Here is a 23,787-nt window from a genome sequence, read left to right on the forward strand (position 1 = left end):
TTTATAGACCAGCTGACTTCCAGTATGAATACGTTACGTTTGGAATCTGCAGATCCTTTTATTTGTGACGGAAGTTGCAAAAAAAAACATTTTGAACGTTGAAATTTTCTTCTTTAATCATATTTTCTGATTTTACTCCCACGGAGAAGCATGGCCATTCATATAGGCTTTCATTACTTTAGTCGAGTTTTATATCCCTATGAAAACAAGCAAAGCCAATTTTGTCTCTCCTTGGAGTTTACGATGTGGCAGCTGCTGACAGGAACAAGCTCTCGCCTACCTTTTGTGGTTTATTTTGACATTCAGAAATGAAACATTACTGTAATACAGATCATTACAAAAATACTGAGTGGACTGACTTCCCTAATGGTATCCTAATGGTCACCTTAGAACTGTGGCTTGGCATCCAAAGGGGCAAGAGTATAGAGGACTGCTAAAGAAAAGAGTCTTGAATGTAAAGCTCTGTTGAGCTTGTTTGAAGCATCTCTTTGGAAAAAAAAATCTCATCCCTCCCACCTCTCTCTAAATGATCCTTTTAGAAAAAAAAAGAAAAACAAGAAAAGCAAAATGCCATTTTAAACTCACCTTATCTCTTTACTTTCTGGAGAGGTCCTTCTTTGGATGTCCACATCACCACCTATAGGAAATAAACACTTCCTAGTGCATGACTGCCATGCTGTTTCCTTCTGGGTTTTACAGGCCCCTGACCCTTTGCATAAAACCACCGCTGAGGAACCAAAACCCACATGAGCTGATTGGCTGCTTTCAAAGCGACTCTGTCATTATTTTAAAAACTAAAGTAAAGGGTCTTTTTGCAAGGACAAGAAATAATACATATCCCTCAGACTGTGTCTAGGATTCTTCCTCTCTGCAGAGCTAAGCATTGCGAAGAATCTTCAGCATCCAACACACTTCCAGGTATGTCAGATGCCTGGTGCGTGCTCTGCTCTCTTTCACCCACCTCTGCATTAATACTTTGTAGTGTAGGGTCCTTCTAATATCATCACAGCACAGAGGGATGGACCAAGAATCTGACATTCTCACGAGGTTCTTCATTCATGCTTAAAGCCACTAATCACAAATCACAAATCCTAGAATCCCCTCTGTTACAGCAAGTTATACTGTATTTTTTTTTAAATTATGCAAAAAAGAAAAATACCTTATTTTACAGTGCCACTGTGCAGTCACATGACCTCCAAGCGCTCTCTTCCCCTGATCTGAAGATTACAGTGGAAGGGGCTGAGATTCCCCTCATGGGGACAAGCCGGGAGTAGAGAGTGGGCAGGAGGTCACGTGAGTGCACAGAGGTGCTCTGAAATAAGGTATTTCCCTGCATAATAAAAACAAAACAGACACTGCACAGTATACCTTGCTGTAACATAGGGGATTCCAGTGAGGCATGGGCACAGTGAGGCATGGACACAGTGAGGCATGGACGACATGGACACAGTGAGACATGGGCACAGTGAGGCATGGACACAGTGAGGCATGCAGATGGACACCCTAGGCTTATACTCGAGTCAATACGTTTTCCCAGTTTTTTTGTGGTAAAATTAGGTGCCTTGGCTTATATTCGGGTCAGCTTATAATCGAGTATATACAGTAACTATGTAATTTATATGGGAAATATCTATGTCCAGTATTACTAACATTTTTTATTTTGTATAACGGGCTCAGGATGTGTTTGTAAAGGGCAGGAAGCCAACATCTTGACTGTGCTAGAATGTACAAACATACAATGCAAGACAAAGTACAGGGTTCCCAGACAGAGAGTTTAAAATTCACAGCTTGTGTGTTGCTTTAAATACAATTGCAAACAGTAATAACTTGGCCAACCTCTCTAAGTCATGAATTTCTGCATGTAAAGTGCTAAAGGTGTTTTTTTAATAGTAAATCATAATCTTCAGACAGGATATAAAAAGATTAAAAAATGCAGTGCAGTCATATTTCTTTAGAGAATTGCAACATGTGTCAGCAGCATCCACAGTGAGGTTTACTAATCTGAAACTATTTGTAATCATATCATTACTCATTTTCTAGAGAAGAGAAATATGGGGAGTGCACTGCTGAGCGTGCTAGGACAAGCCTATTCACTCTTCCATTAACCTGCACTGCAATTGCTATGAATGACCCCAGCATACTGGATCACATGTGTACTGGTCATATATGCATTTGATTTGCTGTCCAAGATACAAAGCTTTTTTGATGAAAATATCCGTTATTAACGCATAAAAAGATCAATGAAATCAAATCACATCCTGATTATGGATAAGAATGTGATATCTCCTTTTCTAAGGAAAACTCCAGTTAGCTTTTCCTGTTTCGAGATTCGAGAGACAGCCCCCTCTAAAGGCTAGCCATAGACATTCAAATTTCACAAAATTTCTGCTAAATTAGACGAAATTTGCTCTGTGGGTGGCCCTGACGATTTATCATGATGATGTTAAAAAGTGAAAGTGTATGCTGTGACCAAAGAATTCCGTAAAGTGTCACTAAAGGAAAAAAAAAAATTCATTTAAAATAACAAACATGTGATACTTACCTCCACTGTGCAGTTCGTTTTGCACACAGTGGCCCCGATCCTCGTCTTCTGGGTCCCTCGGCGGCTGTCTCTGGTCCTCCCCGCAATTACTAACCACAGTCATGCGAGAGCTTGCATGGTGGTCAGTAATTGCGGGCATGCTCCCGTGATACAGCGAGCGGCCATATCACTCAGCCCCGCCCCTCGGCGCACCGCGTCACTGGATGTGATTGACAGCAGCGCCAGCCAATGGCTGCGCTGCTCTCAATCCATCCGCTCTAGCCAATCAATGGCCAGGCTGAGCGGCGAAGAGGATATCGGGACCGCGCGGGACTTTCGAGGGGTCAGGTAAGTATAACGGGGGCTCGGGGGGGGGGGGGAGCAGCAGCATTTGATGTTTTTTCACCTTAATGCATAGATTGCATTAAGGTGAAAAAAAATATTCTTTACAACTCCTTTAAAGAAGGACCTGGGCAATCCCAGTAAAAGTTAACCCCCCCTCAAGGCTTCACAGCCAGTTTCCCTTAAAGCGGTTGGAAACCCCCAAAAATGTAAAAAAATTAAATAAAAACCTGCAAGATAAAGGCATAATGAGCTAGTATGACTAGCATACTAGCTCATTATGAATTACATACCTTAGATCGAAGCCCCCAAAGCCGTCCTTGTCTCCCCCTCCGGCCGCAGACATCTCTCCAGAAGGTTACTTCCGGGTGTCGGCACTCCGGCACTGTGATTGGCCGGAGCAGCAAAGACGTCACTCCTTGCATGCGTGGGAGGCGGCAAAGCCGGCATCAGCCATTGAGAAAACCGTCATTCTCAGTGCGCCTGCGCCGTTGTTGACGGCGCGCTTGCACCGTAGACAACGGTGTATTCCTTTTGGCAAATATCTCCTTAACCGTGTAGATTTAGGAGATATTGCAAACACCTACAGGTAAGCCTTCATCTAGGCTTACCTGTAGGTGTAACTTACCACAGAGGGTTTACAACCACTTTAAGGCTGGTCTCATTAGTTAAGATAACAGTTTTGATCAAAGGTTGTATGGCTCACAACAGCGGGAAACAAAGTCTTTGGAAGTTTGCAGTCAGGGTGTCCAAGATGAGGCGTCCTCCCACACACCAATAGACAAACGGTCATCGAGTAAAAGAAGCAACCGGCAACTCCATAACATTAAGCGTATTTATTGTGAAGCCTTTACAGTGAGTACAGTCAGCAGCAGACTAGTTTCGGAGATAAGCCTTGTTCACAGTGCACATGTATGTTAAAAAGCATGAACATTTATACATAAAAGACTGTCACATGACTACTGCTCCTCACCAATCAACAATGTGTTCAATTAAAATCAGGTGATTGGTTACAGATTGTCAACAGATGTGTAGATGACAAATGAGAAGCAAATAGTCTATCTATGATACAACACTTGAGATACAAAACATACAAAGACTATCTTTACATGTGAGAAAATACATATATTAAAAGCTCTATAAGAGTATCTTTAATGAAAAAATGTATAGATGAAAAAAAAAATATATTGCTTGATGTGAAATACTATACATAAAAGATAGTGCACATTTAAAGTGTATCACATGCGATGGGCATAATACAGTGTCCATTGCTCCAAGACTTTTTTAAACGTATTTCATAAAAAGGTCCACATCATAGCGATGGTTCATTTCCGCAGGTGCCCTTGTCTGTAGAAAAACAAGTGCATGTAAAAGAAGTGCATGGTGGGTGTCCCCCCCACATGTGCATAGTTTAACTCTTTCCAAGCCTGAGTACAAGAAGGATGCCATATTGCCATTATGTTCATACTTAAAGTGTTTAGACACATTTGATAAGCCTTTGTCTATCCTGTAAGATGCACCATGAAAATGTTCGCTGATTCAAATTCTCAGTGGTCTCATGGTGCAACCCATATATTGTTTGTTACATTTATTGCATTGCACAACATATACACCATTACTAGTGCCACAGTTGATATATTCACGGATCGTGAATTTTCATCCTGTGGCACATGAAATTACTGTCTTGTGTTGTCTGGAGTGTCTACTACAGAAACAGCATGTGTTACAGTAGAAATATTTGCCAGCACACCATGGAACAATGTAAATAGCGTCCAAACGGATGTTTTATTGCATGATCACAACACAAAGAGAGTGCAACGCTTCGGAGCCGCGCAGGGCCCCTTCGTCAGGCAATGTAAGAGCCCACAGTATTCAACCAAGTTTGTTGTGTTGCTGCGACAGACTTGGGGACAGAAGGCCTCCTTGCGTTTTAGTGCGGCGGCTTGAAAACCTACAGCCCGATATAAGTATTGGTGCCAAATCTCCATCCGTGGAAAGTATTGTTAAGTATTTATCTACAATGTTTTTTATTTTGTTATATTCCAAGGAGAAGGCAGTTACAAAAGTGTCTGAACTTGTTTTCCTGTCATTAGAACTCTTACTATTGCAATAGCTCTTTTTGCGACCAGCATTTCTCAAGAGGGTGATTCTATTTTTCTCCATGGCCAGACGGTCTGCTCTATCTATATTCCATTTGTCGTATTCTCATGAATGGGGTTGTGATGCTATAATGTTGCACTCCTTGTTAAAAACTTCCTCGGTAGAGCAGTTACGTCTGGCCCTGGTGAACTGACCCATCAGGATGGATTGTTTGGTGTGTGCAGGATGGCAACTAGTAGCCAGAAGCAAGGCATTGCCTGTACATGCCTTACGATAGGTACATGTTGTAACCAAACCCTGGACTGCACAGCCTGTTAAAGTAAGATCTAAGAAGTTAATGACATCCTTCTGACTATCAAAACTGAATTCCGAATTGAGATTATTTTTGTTTGCTAAGGATACAAAGGTGACACAGTCCGCAAGGGAACCATCCCATACAATCAGAAGGTCGTCTATGTAGAGACCGTAACTAACTATAGAACCTGTACATGGGTTGTGTTGGGAGAAGAGAAAACTCTCCTCCCACCAACCCATGTACAGGTTTGCTAGGGATGGTAAAAAACAGGCCCCCGTCGAGGCTCACCTACATTGCAGATAAAAGACTCAATCGAACATGAAATAATTGCGGCTGAGCAGAAATTCAAATTGGTGTCGTAAGTGCTGTAGCATGTGAGATGATGTTCAATGGCTTTGATTGCAAGATTGTGTGGAATACAGGAATATAGTGACTTCACATCCATGGTGAGCCGCTGGTACTCCTCTTTCCACACTTCTTCCTGTAAAGATGCCAGTACTTGTGTAGTGTCCTTGATATAGCCAGGTAATCTTAATGTTTGAAGATACTGGTCTAAACAATGACCCAAATGCTCAAAAAGGGAACCGATAAAAATATCTGTCTCTCCCACACAGTCCTTATCGGTACCATACATAACTTCTGTGGTCTCAGACTGAAGCTTTTCCATGGTAGATATAGCAGTTTGATCCTGAAAATGAAGAGTTGAAAAGGTTGTCTCCTGTGAGACACCTTCCTGGATGCTTTGAGTTGAGTCGACAGAAGGAAAATGTTTCCTCAAAACAATATTGCGTATAAATCTGTTGACATCTAGTAAGGTACTGAAAATATCAAAATGGGATTGCGGAGAAAAAGAGAGTCCTTTAGAGAGCAGGGAAATTTCTGCAGGTGTAAGAGAGGCCCTTGAGAGATTTATACCATTTTGGAAAGTGTCTGTGTCCTGGATCTCCTGTGTCGATTCTGTTGGCTTCATGTTTGCCTGGAGTGGGTAGTCCTTCTTGATGCTGTGTCTCCACAGTAACCCCTCACAGATTTATTTTTTTGCCATCTGTGTCCAATAGGGGTGATTTCCCTTCACGGCCTGTTCCATAGCCAAACAGGAAGTGAGCAGAAATCCCAGAAAATTAAGAGAAATCATTGGGGACCCCCAAGTTACCAGAACTTGTGTCCCCATTAAAAGATTTCCCCTCTATTACTTTTCTGGGAACAACCCAAAATTTTGGATTTTCTTTTACTTTCACTTTCAATGATAATTGTAAACAGGACAAATAGAGAGGGGGGAATCTCCCTAATGGGGGCACATACAGCAATAAAAACTAACAAGCATTCTAATCCACCTCTACTCTATCCAAAACTAAAACAAAAAAGTTTTGCCTTTAGTTATACTTTAACTGCTTGCCGACCAGCCGCAGTTTTACGGCGGCAGGTCGGCTCTGCTGGGCGAGATCACGTATATCTACGTCATCTTGCCGAGCAGCCAATAGGGGCGCACGCCCCTGACGCTGACACGCGTGCCCGGCTGGCGTGATCACCGCCGGGCACCCGCGATCGCTCGTTACAGAGCGAGAACCGGGAGCTGTGTGTGTAAACGGTCCTGTCAGGGGGAGAAATGCCTGATTGTCTGTTCGTACAATGTATGAACAGTGATCAGTCATTTCCCCTAGTCAGTCCCACCCCCCTTCAGTTAGAACACACCCAGGGAACATACTTAACCCCTTCCTCGCCCCCTAGTGTTAACCCCTTCTCTGCCAGTGGCATTTCTATAGTAATCAATGCATTTTTATAGCACTGATCGCTATAAAAATGCCAATGGTCCCAAAAATGAGTCAAAAGTGTCCAAAGTGTCCGCCATAATGTTGTAGTACCGATAAAAATCGCTGATCGCCGCCATTACTAGTAAAAAAAAATATTAATAAAAATGCCAACTATCCCCTATTTTGTAAACGCTATAACTTTTGCGCAAACCAATCAATAAACGCTTATTGCGATTTTTTTTACGTAAAATATGTAGAAGAATACGTATCGGCCTAAACTGAGGAAAAAATCGTTTTTTTATATATTTTTGGGGGGTATTTATTACATGAAAAAGTAAAAAAATATATTTTTTCAAAATTGTCGCTCTATTTTTGTTTATAGCGCAAAAACTAAAAACCGCATAGGTGATCAAATACCACCAGAAGAAAACTCTATTTGTGGGAAAAAAAAGGATGCCAATTTTGTTTGGGAGCCACGTCGCACCACCGCGCAATTGTCAGTTAAAGCGACGCAGTGCCGAATCGCAAAAAGTGGCCTGGTCTTTGACCAGCAATATGGTCCGGGGCTGAAGTGGTTAAGTATGCATCTTGGGCAGGATGAATGGTGGGTTCATTTTAATCATTAACAGGGGTTAGCAGTGATGTAAAAATACTGTTATACTTTAAAACTGAAAAAAGACTTATAACATTGTGTTTGAACTAAATGTGTGTGCCACCAGGGCAAAGGCTAGAAAGCTTGCTTTTTCCCCAGGAAGCACAGCAGACTTTTAGGAATGACATCAAAACAAATTGGTTTCATGGCCCAAACAAACAAATATAAAGGCAACACCTATGGTGCTAATATTTATCTTCAATTAACAGTCTAAATAAAAGTTTTATCTGAGTCCAATATAAAAGGTTGTGAATGTTTATTCTGGCTAGCAATTCATACAAAAATATCAGGCTGCGACAGTGACTCCTAAATCATAGATCATAGTGTGGCTGTGCTCTCATTATAGGTGTATTTTTATGATACATAACGTGTGTGTGTATATATATATATATATATATATACTAATTACATCATTAACATGTTAAAGATTATATAAGAATCGCATTACAGGAGAATGAGAACGCTCTCAATGGAGACAGCTCCGGGGCAACCGCAGAGCGCACTGCAGAAGGGCCCTGAGCATTTTTGGTTTAGTTTCAGGTCTGAATTCAGGCAAAAACTCGGACCTGATTTGCCCCTGAAATGGAGAACAGGGACGGACCGGACCCCTGCTGCGAGCTGCTCCACATATAGTGGGAACCTAGCCTAAAGCAGAGAATATTCTCATGTGCGTGCCTTTTACCGCCACTGGAAAATGCAGGCAGTACATGGCAACACATCTGGTGTAAGCAATTACTGCTTCTGCATGTTATTTATGTACACAGGGTAGCTGTAACTGCTGAATCACGTGACTGGACCATACACAGATCTTTTTTTTACAGGGTATACAGTATAGGTGGGAGATGGAGGGAGGGAATATTTTTTCAAATTGTTATAGCTAGGCTTTACTACCACTTTAAGGGCACTTTCACCCTGGGGCATTGGGGGCATCAGCATTATTTTTAGCGGAGATTTACCGTTGTTTTAGCAGTGCTTTTTGGCCAATAGCGGGGTGCCTTTAACCCCCGCTAGTGCCCGAAAAAGGATTACAAGTGCCCGCAAAGCGCCGCTGCTGAAGCTCTTTACAGGCGCTTTGGCGGCACTGCCCATTGATTTTAATGGACAGGGGCACTTTAGGAGCGGTGTTTACACTGCTCCTCATGCACCTCAAAGATGCTGCTTGCAGGATGTTTTTTAACGTCCGGCAAGCACACCACTCCTGTGTAAAACCCTCAGGCTTTCACACTGAAGTAACAGGAGATGCACTTTTTTTTAGTGATATAGCGCCTGTAAAGCGCCTCAGTGTGAAAGTGGCCTAAATCTCTTAGTACCATACATTTTGTGTTCTAGCTTGTGTACCAGACATTGCGTTTTAGATGTGTCAATGCTGTTATTAAGCAAAGGCTCAAATGGTCCACATTTATAATTAGCATTGCAAACATTACATGGTCATTTTGGCACACACTTGAATCATGACTCTAATTACACCAGAAATGTGTTGAAGCTGTCCCACGTTAAGTCATAAATATGTAGAAAAAAATGTAGAAAAAAATAGTGTTGAAATGCATTTCCTCTTTTTTATATCCTCATGAAGGTAAAAGAATATAGCAAAATCCCCCTCATATTACTTGAAGTGATAAAATGATTAGCCAATTTGCAAGGTAAATTTCACAAACATTATTCAACATGTATGGAAAAAGTATAAATGGTAGTACATCTCATATTTATAAACAAAAGGCAATCAAGAGACATTTTTAGGCAGGTACTCTTCTGTAACACTTTTTGATTGTTTTTTATACTATAGCACTGTCAACTGCTAAGGAATCTTTTTTGTAATTGTTTCTGGTTCTGGATAATGTTGCCAACAGATATTTATTGCTCTATTGTTTGATTAGGAAGTACTGTATCCAGTGCTTTGATCCTGAGTTCCTTTGGAGCGGGGTGGACTTTATTGACACCCCAAGGCAAGCAAAAAAACAATAGCCAATGATCTGGGTATTAAGTAAGGCCTACAGATATGCAGATATTCCATGATCCAATCATTAATGCTGAAGTTTCATTTGGCCAGCTTGGTTAACAATAATTATATCCATAGGTCACATCCATGGGGCTGCAGGAAAGTCTCAAAATCACCATAGCAGTCTGTTCCAAATCCAGCGTTGCTGGAGTGATTTCCTCTTTTGTACCGTTAAGACAGAGATATAGTCGCTTGGCACCTTCGCCATTCAGAAAATGTGTTTTTTTTTTTGTATATTTTTTTCAATGAATAGAAAGCCTTCGCTGATTGGATAAGGAGGGGCCAATCCCAGAGGAATATGTAGGTCTGGTTAGGTGCGTATATATGTCTGTAGATGTGTTTTTTTTTTTCCTTTTTCTTTTTTTCTTTTTCTTCTTTTCTTTTCTCTTTTCTCTGTCTCAATCTCTCTGTTTGTTGTGCTTAGGTAGAAGTGTATCAGGAATAGGGATGAGCTTCGAGCCTGTTCAGCGAACAACAAACAATTTGGGGTGTTCGCTGCAAATTCGAAAAGCCACGGAACACCCTGTTAAAGTCTATGGGAGAAATCTAAAGTGCTAATATGCAAGTTATTGTCCTAAAAAGTGTTTGGGGACATGTATCAATGCAAAAAAAGTTTTAAAAACGGCAGTAAAAGTGAAATATTCCTTTAAATGTCATACCTGGGGGGGGTGTAAAGTAAGCATGTGAAATAGCGCATGTTTCCCGTACTTAGAACTGTCTCTGCACAAAGTGTAATTTCAGAAAGAAAAAATATCATTTAAAACTGACTTGCGGCTATAATGAATTGTCGGCTCCTGGCAATTCAGAGAGAATTCATTCATAAAAAAAAAAAGTGTAGGGGCCCCCCCAAAGTCAATTACCGGGCCCTTCAGGTCTGGTATGGATATTAAGGGGAACCCCGCCGTCAATTAAAAAAGGATGTCCCCCCCTCTCCTGAACCGTACCAGGCCACATGCCCTCAACATGGGGAGGATGTCCCCAAGTTGATGGGGACAAGGGCCTCATCCCCACAACCCTGGCCGGTGGTTGTGGGGGTCTGCGGGCGGGGGGCTTATCAGAATCTGGAAGACCCCTTTAACAAAGGGGACCCCCAGATCCTGCCCCCCTATGTGAATTGGTAATGGGGTACATTGTACCCCTACCATTTCACAAAGGAAGTGTAAATAGTTGTAAAACACACACACACACACTGTGGAAAAAAGTCCTTTATTAATAAAAATAAATAAAAATCCAGCAGTGGTAATCCACTCTCGATCCGGCTCCTCGCTACAACATTGTCTGTATTCAGCGACGAGTGATCTCCTCTCCGGTCCAGTGATGAGAAGATCATCCGGGATCCAGAGCGCAGCATCGCCGGCCGCCTCTCTCCACCGGCGAATGACGCTGCTGAAGCTGTGTCATTTCTTATATTGGTGAGGCGGGCCACCTGTCACGTGACCCCGCCCCCTCTGATGCAAGGGGAAAGCCTGGGCTTCCCCAGTGACGTAGCAGAGGGTGCGTCAGAGGGGGACGGGGTCACATGACGGGTGGCCCCGCCTCACCAATATAAGAAATGTCACAGCTTCAGCAGCGTCATTCGCCGTGCTGTCTCCGGTGGAGAGAGGTGGCCGGCGATGCTGCGCTCTAGATCCCGGACGATCTTCTCATCGCTGGACCGGAGAGGAGATCACCCCTCGCTGGATACCGACAACGTTGGAGCGGGGAGCTGGGATCGAGAGTGGATTACCACTGCTGGATCTTATTTTATTTTTTTTATTAATAAAGGACTTTTTTCCACGGTGTGTGTGTATGTGTTTTTACAATTATTTACACTTCCTTCCTGAAATGGTAGGGGTACAATGTACCCCATTACCAATTCACATAGGGGGGGCCAGGATCTGCCCCCCGCCCGCAGACCCCCACAACCACCGGCCAGGGTTGTGAGCATGAGGCCCTTGTCCCCATCAACATGGGGACATCCTCCCCATGTTGAGGGCATGTGGCCTGGTACGGTTCAGGAGAGGGAGGGGCCGCACTCTGTCCCCCCTCTTTTCTGTGGCCAGCCAGGTTACGTGCTCGGATAAGGGGTCTGGTGTGGATTTTTGGGGGAACTCCACGCCATTTCTTTTTAAATTTGGGGTTGAGTTCCCCTTTAAACCCACACCAGACCTGAAGGGTCTGGAATGGATATTTGGGGGGAACCCCACGTCATTTTTTTTTTAATTGACAGCGGGGTTCCCCTTAATATCCATACCAGACCTGAAGGGCCTGGTTATTGAATTTGGGGGACCCGCACGCTTTTTTATTTTTTTTTTATGAATGAATTCTCTCTGAATTGCCGGGAGCCGACAATTCATTATAGCCGCAAGTCAGTTTTAAAAGTATTTTTTTCTTTCAGAAATGACACTTTGTGCAGTGACAGTTCTAAGTACGGGAAACATGCGCTATTTTACAAGCTTACTTTACACCCTCCCTAGGTACGAAATTGAAAGGAATATTTCAATTTTATTGTTTCACTTTAAGCATTATCCCGAAAAAAATGCAATTTTTAAAACTTTTTTTTTGCATTGATACATGTCCCCTGGGGCAGGACCCAGGTCCCCAAACACTTTTTAGGACAATAACTTGCATATTAGCCTTTAAAATTAGCACTTTAGATTTCAAATGTTCGAGTCCCATAAACTTTAACGGGGTTCTAAAGTTCACACAAACATTTGGTGTGTTCGCAGGTTCTGGTGCGAACCGAACAGGGGGGTGTTCGGCTCATCCCTAATCAGGAACACTTGATAATAGTAAGAAATTAATATGGAAGAATGGATAAAAATGTATAGTAGTTAGAATTTTACTACTCTTAACGGTCTTCTCTCTCTTTGCTTAGTGTTTTTGTCTATATAGATATACAGCGGTCATGTATTAGAGAGTAAGACCCTAAATTATGCGTGGGGAACAATCCTCACCTAGAATGGCTATGCATGTCTAGGTTACTTGTATATGCTATGAGTGGAACCTGTGTGTAAAAACAAAAATATCTAATAAAATGTGATTAAACAAAAAATGATCGACCCCTGCCCTATCAGAGAAAATGTTGTATTCACTGAAATGAATACAGCATGTTTTGTGAATTGAGGAGGTGCTGAGTAAAAATTTTCCTGCATTCAGTATATCAGAGGGGGTGTTTCTCCAGTACAGGAAAGCACTAACTGCATGAGGCACAGACTATTACAATTAATTTTGAGACTCCCATGCAGTCCTCCATGTGTCGCATATCAATAACTAACGGTAGCCAAACTGGCCCAATGGACATTTTGAAAATGATCACTCCTGGAGTTCTTCTTTAAGTGCCATATTGGATAAACAATCTCTAATGTTCATAGGTAATTTTTAGAGACAGGCAGTCAAGCATCTGCTGGAAGTGGTACTGTGACACTGGAGTGAGTCTCCAAGATATGTGAAAGTACTTTAAACTACATCCATGAGCCTTCTTGTCCTATCTACTGATAGTAGGTGGCTTTAAAGCAAACACAAGTGTTTCAGAGATCCCATTCACCATCTGCACTATTGCAATGTCACACTTCTCTCCAGCTAGCAACCTGAAGACCTTTGAAGTCTTTACTAGATGCAGGTCTTAGTGAAGCATTATAGCATTTCAGCTATTGCGTAGCCTGGATGATAAAGTATACTGTTTCATTTATTTTCCATAATATACAATGTGTGATTTGATGAGTCTGGGGTTTAAGATCATGAACTGGAAAATGAAATCTATGTATGTGTATAATGCGAGAAAGATCATTAGCTGTGAGAGAAAAAGCTGCCCTTTTTAAGCAAGATGTTGTTTTTCCTCCTGCGGTACAAGTTAGCTGTGATCCTGGTGAATGTTACTCCTTTGCAAGACTTGAACTTTATTGAATATGGTCCAAGAAAGACAGCTGAGTAATATGCAGGAAGCAATCTTTTCCTAGAAGTATGCAGTTCCAAAGCCTGACAAATTCTCCTACCACAAAAACACCAGATCCGGGCATGCAGTTCTCCTCGAAAAAAAAAAGAAAGAAAGAAAAAAAGGACTTGAGTAACTGTATATAAAACAAGCTTGATGAGCGAAGGAATGAAACGTTCATTATAGCTTCCAGAAACCAAATGTACTGCGTCGGAGAAGCTCCGCTACAGTGCTAAGCCCAGTTCAGAGGCAGCTGCTTCCTGACATTTCTGTAAAATATTGTGGAAAAACTAATGAAGGTGGTACAGTAATGGTTTCAAGCTTGGTCTGTGGAAAATATGACTGTGTTTCCATCAGCAATTAAGAATGAACGGGGCTGTTTTTCCCCTCTAGTGGGAGCAGTGTGTAGTTGTTGCACAAAGGAAAGTGGAGAGACAGCAGAGATGAGAGGTTGCTTTAGGTCAGCTGTACAACCATGTAGAAGGCGTAATGTACAGCATGGATGAATGCAGACAATGAGCCCATCTTTCCATTCAGGGGAACAGGATACCAGCACTTTCCGACTTTAACAGAAGATGCCAGATCTGGCATTTCAGCCAGCAATATATTACGACAGAGCTACTTAATTTCCTGAAATGTAATACATTCAAAATCACATATTGGAGCAGCTGCACAGGATGAAACCACCAACCGTACAAATATACTTGGTTCCTGCCTTGTTCTAATAGAAATGCTTGTTAGAATTATTACAAGACAGTCTTTTTACTTCCACTTGGGTCATGTATTTTTTAGACAATCTTTCAAGAATAGTCATTAAAATTATATGTTGATACATGTAAAAAAAGAGATCAGCTTGAAATTACTGGATTACCTATGTCTGTTTAATGCTTTAAAAAACATTGGGCCAAATTCTCAAAAGAGATACGCAGGCGGAACTGCTGTTCAGCCTGCTTATCTCTGTGCCTAACTTTGGAAACGATCCTCAAAAGGCTTTTTCCAAAGTTAGGCAGAAGATCTGACATGTGTAAGACACTTACACGGTCAGATCTTAGGATGCAGTACCGCATCCGCCGCTGGGGGCATTTCTCATTGAAATGCCGCTTTGAGTATGCAAATGAGGACTTAAGCAGATCCACAAAGCATTTCAGCATTGTGATTTCTGCGTAAGTTCCGATTTGCTTGCGCAAAACTAGGGCTGGTTTTACAATGTGGAAAATTAGTCACACCATGTAAAAGCCCATTCAAGCGACGGCATTTGGTATGCATTCCCGAGGGAGAACTCCACGGCAATTTGTAAAATCAAAACCGGCATGGGTTCCCCCCCCAGGAGCATACCAGGCCCTTAGGTCTGGTATGGGTTGTAAGGAGACCCCCCCTACGCTGAAAATTCGACGTAGGGGGTCCCCCTACAATCCATACCAGACCCGTATCCAAAGCACGCTACCCGGCCGGTCAGGAAAGGGAGTGGGGACAAGCGAGCGCCCCCCCCCCCCCTGAGCCGTGCCAGGCCGCATGCCCTCAACATGGGGGGGTTGGGTGCTCTGGGGCAGGGGGGCGCACTGCGGGGCCCCCCACCCCAGAGCACCCTGTCCCCATGTTGATGAGGACAGGACCTCTTCCCGACAACCCTTGCCGTTGGTTGTCGGGGTCTGCGGGCGGGGGCTTATCGGAATCTGGGAGTCCCCTCAAATAAGGGGGTCCCCAGATACCGGCCCCCCACCCTAAGTGAATGGATATGGGGTACATCGTACCCCTACCCATTCACCTGGAGGCAAAAAGTTAAAGTTATTAAACACACAACACAAGGGTTTTTAAAATAATTTATTAGTCTGCTCCGGAGGCCCCCCCTGTCTTCTTTAGCTCTAATACCAGGGGGGGCTTCTTCTTCCACTCTCCGGGGGTCTTCTCCGCTCTCCGGGGGGGGTTTCTTCTTCCGCTCTCCGGGGGGGGGCTTCTCCGCTCTCCGGGGGTTTTCTCCGCTCTCCGGGGGTCTTCTTCTATCTTCGCCGCTCTCTGCTGTTGACTCGGCGCACCCCGGTTCTTCTGCAGCTGTCCGGACCTTCTTCTTCAGCGATGGCTGCCTGCTATCTTCGTGTGTTAGCTCAATTACTAGCAGGCAGCCATCGCGGTCTTCTGTGACGTCATGTTCTTCTTCTCCCTTCTTCCGATGTTGACACGTCGCCTCTTCTCACTGCAATGATGGAAGCGCGCCTTGCATCCCATTTATATAGGCATCACCGTCCCATCATGCTCCGGTAGGTACCCACGTGGTGGGTGCCTACCCACGTGCACCCACCACGTGGGTACCTACCGGACCTGGTATCTGGTATTCGACGTAGGGGGGGTCTCCTTACAACCCATACCAGACCTAAGGGCCTGGTATGCTCCTGGGGGGGGGGAACCCATGCCGGTTTTTTCTTTGAAAATTGGCATGGAGTTCTCCCTCTCAGGAATGCATGCCGAGCGACGCTGTCAATTTTTCTTTTTTCTTTTTTGTTTTCCCGGCGCGTATTTTTTTTTTCACCCGTCGCAACTTTATTGTCCCGTCGCAATCCACAAAGCCCGGCGTAAATTACGTTCGCGCGCTGCACGTCGGGAAAATTACGTCACACGCATGCGCAGTACGGCCAGCGCGGGAGCGCGCCTCATTTAAATAGTAATCGCCCCCCGGAGAGGAGGACCGCCTTGCGACGGAGGCACTTAAGTTACACGGCGTGTAATTTCTAGGTAAGTGCTTTGTGGATCGGGCACTTAGGTAGAAATTTTAAGTCAGTGTAACTTAACTGCTGAAATTTAAGTTAGGCTACGTTTTTGGGAATTTGGCCCATTGTTCTGTCTATAATTTGTAATATGTACATGGGGGCTTCCATGTTTAATTTCTATATACTCTGTCCCAACTTTCTGCCTTACAGTGCTAGACTTTTTTTGGTGCATTCAATGGGGTTTCACAATACAAAGTTATACTCACTTGTTTGGTGTCTTCTAATATCCCCTGTGTGTTTTCGTGGCAAAGAAGAACTTTTAAAATCCGTTGCAGACCGTTTCCATTTTGCTTGTGGGCATTGTGAAGCCCGCAAGCAATCATTTCCTGGACCGGCGTCACCACATTGTCTCTTGGGAAGCATGCTCACAGGAGACATTGCGGCGAGCTCCCAGATGACATTGCGGCGCCGGGGGAAGGAGTAGAAACGCCTACACCCGCGGGAGGGAAAACCCGGAAGTGGCAGTATAAAAAGCAATACTATGGTATTTATACAAAAAAATAATGTATGTGGCTATTTAAATTATTGGTAGTGTTCTACATGTGCCGGTGTCTTGTCGATCTGGTTCCCCTATCAAGATGGTTCCCTGCCTGGCTGCACAGGCGCGGATAAAGGCCACGGAAATCGACGAACCTCGGGCGGCATCCAGGCTCATTCCTTAACATCCACGGATTGGAGGATGTTAAAAAAAGAGCCAGGAGGCCGAGCGAAGCGTGGACGTAAGGGCCGACTGGCCACTTACCTCAAATTTCTACGTCGCCCTGGAGGTTCAGTGATTTCCATCTGCAAGGATTGAGCCTGCGCAGTCAAGACAGGAACCATATCGATAGGAGGAACCATATCGTCACTGGGATATAGTTGTGTTTTTGGGTGGAACTCTACTTTAAGGCCCCTTTTCCAATCAGGTGTGCCTGTCAGTTTTTCAAGCGGATCTGATTGGAAGTTCTATGGACAAGCCGGATATAAACTGACTTGTGTCCTGGTGGCAGAAGTTGTGAGTTTTTTGGGGGGGGGGGGGGGTACTGTATTTTGAATACTGCCAGCAACAGAGAACATGTTAAAAGAGAATTCTTCAGAACCTCCAGAGATAGTAGGTACAAACTATAGAAGACCCAGAACTGTACATATGCATTATAGCAGTAAGTTGGAACTGTATTGTAGTAGTCACTCAGGATTAGAACCTGCACTGAAGTATGTCTTCGTAATTTTGATGCTGTATTGCAATAGCAACCAGAGTTCTGTGATTTACAGTCCTCAAAACCTGTGATGACATCTGATGACAGGTGGACTTTGATCACCTTGTAACTGTTCTTTGGTGCAAATGTATAGTTCTGATTTTTGGAAGCACATTTTTGTGGCTTCCTGATAGCACTTAATGCTTGCAACACTTGCCAAAACAATAAAACGGTAGATGTAACTGTATTTGTTAACTAAAAGCAAGCACTAAAATTTCTTGGGTGGAAATCAATAGCAGGATATGCTGAGCTATGACACAACTTAAAAGACAGTAAAGGATAGCTTCCAGATTATTGGCAAATAATATGCTACTGTCTCTACTAGAAATTTTCACATCAGAGACACAATACAAATCGTCCAAAGATCCTTTGAGTAACAAAGGAATTAGATCTGGTAAATTATTGGAAATCGCGTTTCAGCGCAACCTAATGTTGCTTTAATGTACAGGTGTGGTTTTTATTTTAGCACTCTGTATTTTCATCGGGGTGCAAAAAACAAATAATGTCATTAGGCACACATGTTCTCAGACATATATCTCCTGATATGAATTGATTTTCCTTCCTTCATTGCAGGCATTGCACTTAAAAGAAAACCATTCCTACTTCCACTCCCTAGGGGGAAGCACAATGGCCTTATGATAATGGATGGAACGTACACTTGATCATGCTCTTATAAAATAAAGTTTCTACAATGTAAGATGTAGTGTTTGCTGAGTCTCAGATTATTATATCGCAAGAGCTTTTTCATTTGTACAATGTCTTTACGTATAAGTATTGAAAGTTGGGTTGCATTCTAAGAACCTGTGGTAGATTTCTGTCAACATACCCTGTGTTCTTTTATTGTTTTAGAATATTTACTTAAAAGGACATAGGGAGAGTTCATGGACACTCTTTAGCATTCCATCGGGCCTCCGCACAAAAGTTGTTGGTGCTTGCTTCAGATTTATCTTCATGAACCCTTCCTCAGTGTGCTCCCTCCCTGGCCACTGTTCCATTCACATAGACAGGCACATGGGCGAGGAGATTTTGTATTGGACTGAGCAGACAAAAAGACGGGTGGTTTTCACATAAGAGGGGTAAAGCCTCCACAGAGAACAACCAAGCAGTTCATGCAGCAGAAACTGGACTCACTGCAAGGTATGCCAAAAAAACTGGTGTCAAGACTGATTGACATATAAACATACAGTGCAGTCAAATAGTCCCTCCACCACATATAAAACAGTGTCACCATATGGTAATCCGGATCGATTAACATGTGAGGTACATACTAGTGCATGATCACACAGTTTTTACAATCACTGGGTATGTAGCTCACGTGTTCCCCGGGGGTCACCCTAAATATCCCACTGTTGCAATATGAACTACAACCAAAAAATGTCAGTCCTGTGAAATGCAGCATACGTTTTGTAAAAATCTTCCCGTGTAATCAACTGTTCAATAGATTTTGGGGAATTTCATTCCAAAGCTCATATATTGGATGCATGCAGTCCATTGGTACCCATTGTCCATGGTAGGGACTTGAATGGTATGCGCTCAAATATATGGCTCTGATCTGGGATGGCTGCGCAGCATTGGCATGTATAGGTCTTCAACCATAAGGAGAACGTGCTGAGCTATGTTCAGTGTACTAGGTTGTAAAATAGGACAGCGCAAGCAGAGCTTACTTTGCCCCTGTTGTATTGTCCAGTTGTTTCAATCAGCATCCAATTGCTGCTACTGCAGCAGGCCGAAGGATTGTCTGATCTCTCGACATCTCCAGTTTCAGCTCTTGTATGTACTCTTCCGGCCTTGCTTGCTAAGCAGTTGTCTCTTAACCGCTTAAGCCCCGGACCATTTTGCAGCTAAATGCCCAGGCCAGGTTTTGCGATTCGGGACTGCGTCGCTTTAACAGACAATTGCGCGGTCGTGCGACGTGGCTCCCAAACAAAATTGGCGTCCTTTTTTCCCCACAAATAGAGCTTTCTTTTGGTGGTATTTGATCACCTCTGCGGTTTTTATTTTTTGCGCTATAAACAAAAATAGAGCGACAATTTTGAAAAAAATTCAATATTTTTTACTTTTTGCTATAATAAAAATCCCCCAAAAACATATATAACATTTTTTTTTCCCTCAGTTTAGGCCGATACATATTCTTCTACCTATTTTTGGTAAAAAAAATCGCAATAAGCGTTTATCGATTGGTTTGCGCAAGATTTATAGTGTTTACAAAATAGGGGATAGTTTTATTGCATTTTTATTAATTCTTTTTTTTTTACTACTAATGGCGGCGATCAGTGATTTTTTTCGTGACTGCGACATTATGGCGGACATTTCGGACAATTTTGACACATTTTTGGGACCATTGTCATTTTCACAGCAAAAAATGCATTTAAAGCGGTAGTTCACCCTCCTTCACCTCATTATTCCATTACTTTCGGCATCGTAGCGCGAGCTACGGTATGCCGGTCTTAAATTTTTAATCCCCGTACTCACTGTGCTATTGTTGATTGAAGAATCCGACTCCCGCGGGGAATGGGCGTGCCTATGGAGAGGGAGGATGATTGACGGCCGGCTCTGGCACGTCACGCTCCCCGAAGACAGCCGGAGTAGGTCTCGGCTATTCACAGCGCCTGCGCACAGGCTATGCGCAGGCGCCGTGAATAGCCAAGCCTATTTCGGCTATTTCCGGAGAAGCGTGACGTGCCAGGGCCGGCCGTCAATCACCTTCTCTCACCATAGGAACGCCCATTCCCCGGATTCTTCAATCAACGATAGCACAGTGAGTACGGGGATTAAAAATTTAGGACCGGCATACCGTAGCTCGCGCTACGATGCCGAAAGTAATGGTCTAATAAAAAAAAACATTTTTTTTTTTTTTAACAGGGTGAACCCCCGCTTTAAATTGCATTGTTTGTTGTGAAAATGACAGTTGCAGTTTGGGAGTTAAACACAGGGGGCGCTGTAGGAGTTAAGGATCACTGTGTGTGTGTTTACAACTATAGGGGGGTGTGGCTGTAGGAATGACGTCATCGATCGTGTCTTCCCTATAAAGGGAATGACGCGATCGATGCGCCGCCACAGTGAAGCACGGGGAAGCCGTGTTTACATACGGCTCTCCCCGTTCTTCAGCTCCGGGGACCGATCGCGACGGAGCGGCTATAAACGAATAGCCGCGCCGTCGTCCCGGATCGCTCCCCGAGGGAACCCGACCGCCGCACGCAGCGGAGGGGGTCCCGATCGGACCCCCCACCCGCTAGAAGGCAAGGGCGTATATATACGCCCTTCTGCCTGTCCGTGCCATTGTGCGGACGTATAGGCGTGCGGCGGTCGTTAAGTGGCTAGATACAGTGCCTCCTGTGTGAGCAGGTTGCAGGTGTTGTGAGTTCCAAATCATCGGCAGCTTGTCGTACACAGCTCTGTTCAGTGGAACAATTCCATCAGCTGTGTGATACTGTCATTCAGGGATTCCCAACACTCCTCAGCCATTGCTCATGCCCGTGGGGCATTAAATTCATCTGATCTGGAGACCAAATAGTAATGTCAATGCCTTTTACTATGTCATGCGTAGCTTCTTCAGGCTGAGCAGAGCCTGATGCAGAATTGAGAGTCTTGATTCCCATCAGGTCCATCTCTTTTGATTTACAGTGCATAATGATGGGCGGATCCATATCACCTATTCAGTCCAATAGCGCCTTTCAACCACTGCCATCCACTGTCAATCAAAAGAAGTTGGACCTAATAGTGTACTGGTATCCCTATTCCCCATCAGGTTTCATGCACCCAACAAGCACTACGGCTGTGGGGACCAGTTCCCCATCCATCACCTGTGACCTGTAATTTCTATATATATGGCCATTGCCATCACCAATAACTCTGGTCCAGGGATAGAGCCCTGTGTGGGAAGCTGTCACATTTGTGACATCTTCCAAGCACAAACATGCCACACTCCTGTCACTGGTGTACCTCTGGTCTTACTTCTTAGTCTGGGAACTGCTGGGAATTCGTTTAGGAATCTGTCGCTGCCATAGTGACTTAGGTTCTTAAGTGACAGTAGTTGCAACTATCGGAATTTGTTGCATGTGTTGATATTGCTTGAATTAGGCGAAGGTAGTTTCGAAGAGACACACCAATAGAAATGTGGTGTAGTGACATCAGGCAGTGGGAAGATACATAGGTAACTGACACACCCAGAAGGTTGCTGCAGATTCTTCAAGTGGCTCCAAATTTACAAAAGAGCAAAGACTGGCTACAGTGAAGGTGGTAATGATATTATAAATGTACTTACCAATGCTTTGTTTACGTTTTTAGTTAGTGAAAGTATGTCTTTGATTAGATAAAGATTTCATAATTGAACAATTAGAAGCAATATCCCCACTGAACTGCCTTTGGCAGTACATATACTAAAATATACTAAAATTGGAATGATGCAGAGAAGACATCATGGCCCCTATGCAAGTCAACATGCAAACTTGTGGAGCGCTTCATATTTATTGACGTTTTGAGCTGGATAGACCATGAGCTGTTTACTGATCACTTAGTACAATGCCTACTGTAAATAGCGTGATTGGTATTTATTAGAAAATTCCAGCTCTCTGGTAGGACCATTGCAAATATTGGTCTAATCCAGTGTTTCTCTCATGTATGCAAAATCTCAAGCACCCCAGACACATCAGAATCCACCCCCCCCTTCTGTCTTCCCACCCTTTCACATAACAGTCCTTAGTCCCTCCCTTTTATATCAGGGTCTTCATTGCCTAATCCAAAGACTTAGTATAGCTGAATATCAGCGGAATATTATATAAAGCACTTGTCCCCAACAACAAGGCCCACTGTGCTCTTATTTATTTTTTTTCTAGTTTCACTCACTACATTTTAATGTGCATATTTAACACATGTTTTACCACATTTTGCTGTGCTTTACAGCACGTTTTGCTATAGTGTGAATCCAGCCTTCACATGAATTAATTGTCTATTAAAAGTAATAGAAGAAAGGTAACGGAGATGATCAGGAGCAGAGTGTTTGGTAACTACTAGAGTGGATCATGTTGGTTTGAAAGTGGTTGGACAAATGTGATCAGGCCTATAAACGAGAACCTTCTAATCAACAAACACTAGAATTAGGCATTATTTTATGCAAGGAACAGCTGCCTATAATGAAGGTTAATGTGAAGTCTCAGTCGTTTTAAATGGCACCATGTCATTCTGAAGAATTTTTAGGCAGAAAGACTGGTTTGTTAAAGGGGTTGTAAAGGTAAAAAAAAATCCTAAATAGCTTAGTGCAGTCCTCCTTCACTTACCTCATCCTTCCATTTTGCTTTTAAATGTCCTTATTTCTTCTGAGAAATCCTCACTTCCTGTTCTTCTGTCTGTAACTCCACACAGTAATGCAAGGCTTTCTCCCTGGTGTGGAGCGTCATGCTCGCCCCCTCCCTTGAACTACAGGAGAGTCAGGATGCTCTCTACGTTGCAGATAGAGAAAGGAGCTGTGTGTTAGTGGGCGTCCTGACTCTCCAGGAAGAAAGCCTTGCTCAGTGTTTTCCATATATTCCAATGGCCCTAGTTTACATCAGTGCAGTCAACAAAAGTAGAACGTGCTGCATATGGATTGTGGCAAAATGTATCAATAACGCACCAGAACACGTCTTGAATTGAGAGTGAGAAAAACATACCAGAACGCATCAGAAATGCGCATGCAGAAACACATCCAAAATGCAGAAAGTGTGGTGTGAGCTGACCCTTAGTACGGTGAATGTATCCTTAGGAACCCTATTTTGAAAAGTTAAGATGTTTTATCATTTTTCATGGCTCCCCTGAAATATGAAAAAACACACTCCCTGGAACTCGTAAAGACTGGGTGGAAGATTTTGTGAAAGTGTTTCTCATGCATTCTAAAAGTGGTGAGGATTGCGCCAAATTCATATACCTGTATAGAACTTGTACTTTAGTTTGGCTGATGCTTACCACTTTTAGAATGCACACTTTTCACAAAATCTGTTTGAGCCAGTTTTTTTCTCTGTACACCTAAGGCCCCTTTCACATGTCCGGATCCCGTGAGGATCTGTACATGTGTATCCGCTTGCGCAGCGGTAATCGCTCCATGGATCCCCGGTGAACCAGCGGATGTCAGATCTCCACTCTCCCCTATAGGGGGGAATCGGGTGAACATGGACCTCTATCTGCAGAATCAAAGGATTGCAGACACTGATGAGATCGGGTGTCAGCAGATGTTCATCCGCTGACA

The 23,787-nt window shown here is 43.4% G+C and overlaps 1 protein-coding gene and 1 non-coding gene across 2 annotated transcripts in view; both read left to right on the top strand.

Annotated features, from left to right (window-relative positions):
• HIVEP2 (HIVEP zinc finger 2) overlaps positions 1 to 23,787 on the top strand; it is a 300,890-nt gene that overhangs the window by 206,836 nt on the left and 70,267 nt on the right. The window lies entirely within an intron of this gene.
• Positions 21,931 to 22,037, top strand: LOC120938394. The gene has a single exon (XR_005749015.1). It is a non-coding gene; the product is annotated as a U6 spliceosomal RNA (small nuclear RNA).

The sequence above is a fragment of the Rana temporaria genome, chromosome 4, assembly GCF_905171775.1.
Source record: "Rana temporaria chromosome 4, aRanTem1.1, whole genome shotgun sequence".
In the NCBI taxonomy this organism is placed as follows: Eukaryota; Metazoa; Chordata; class Amphibia; order Anura; family Ranidae; genus Rana; species Rana temporaria.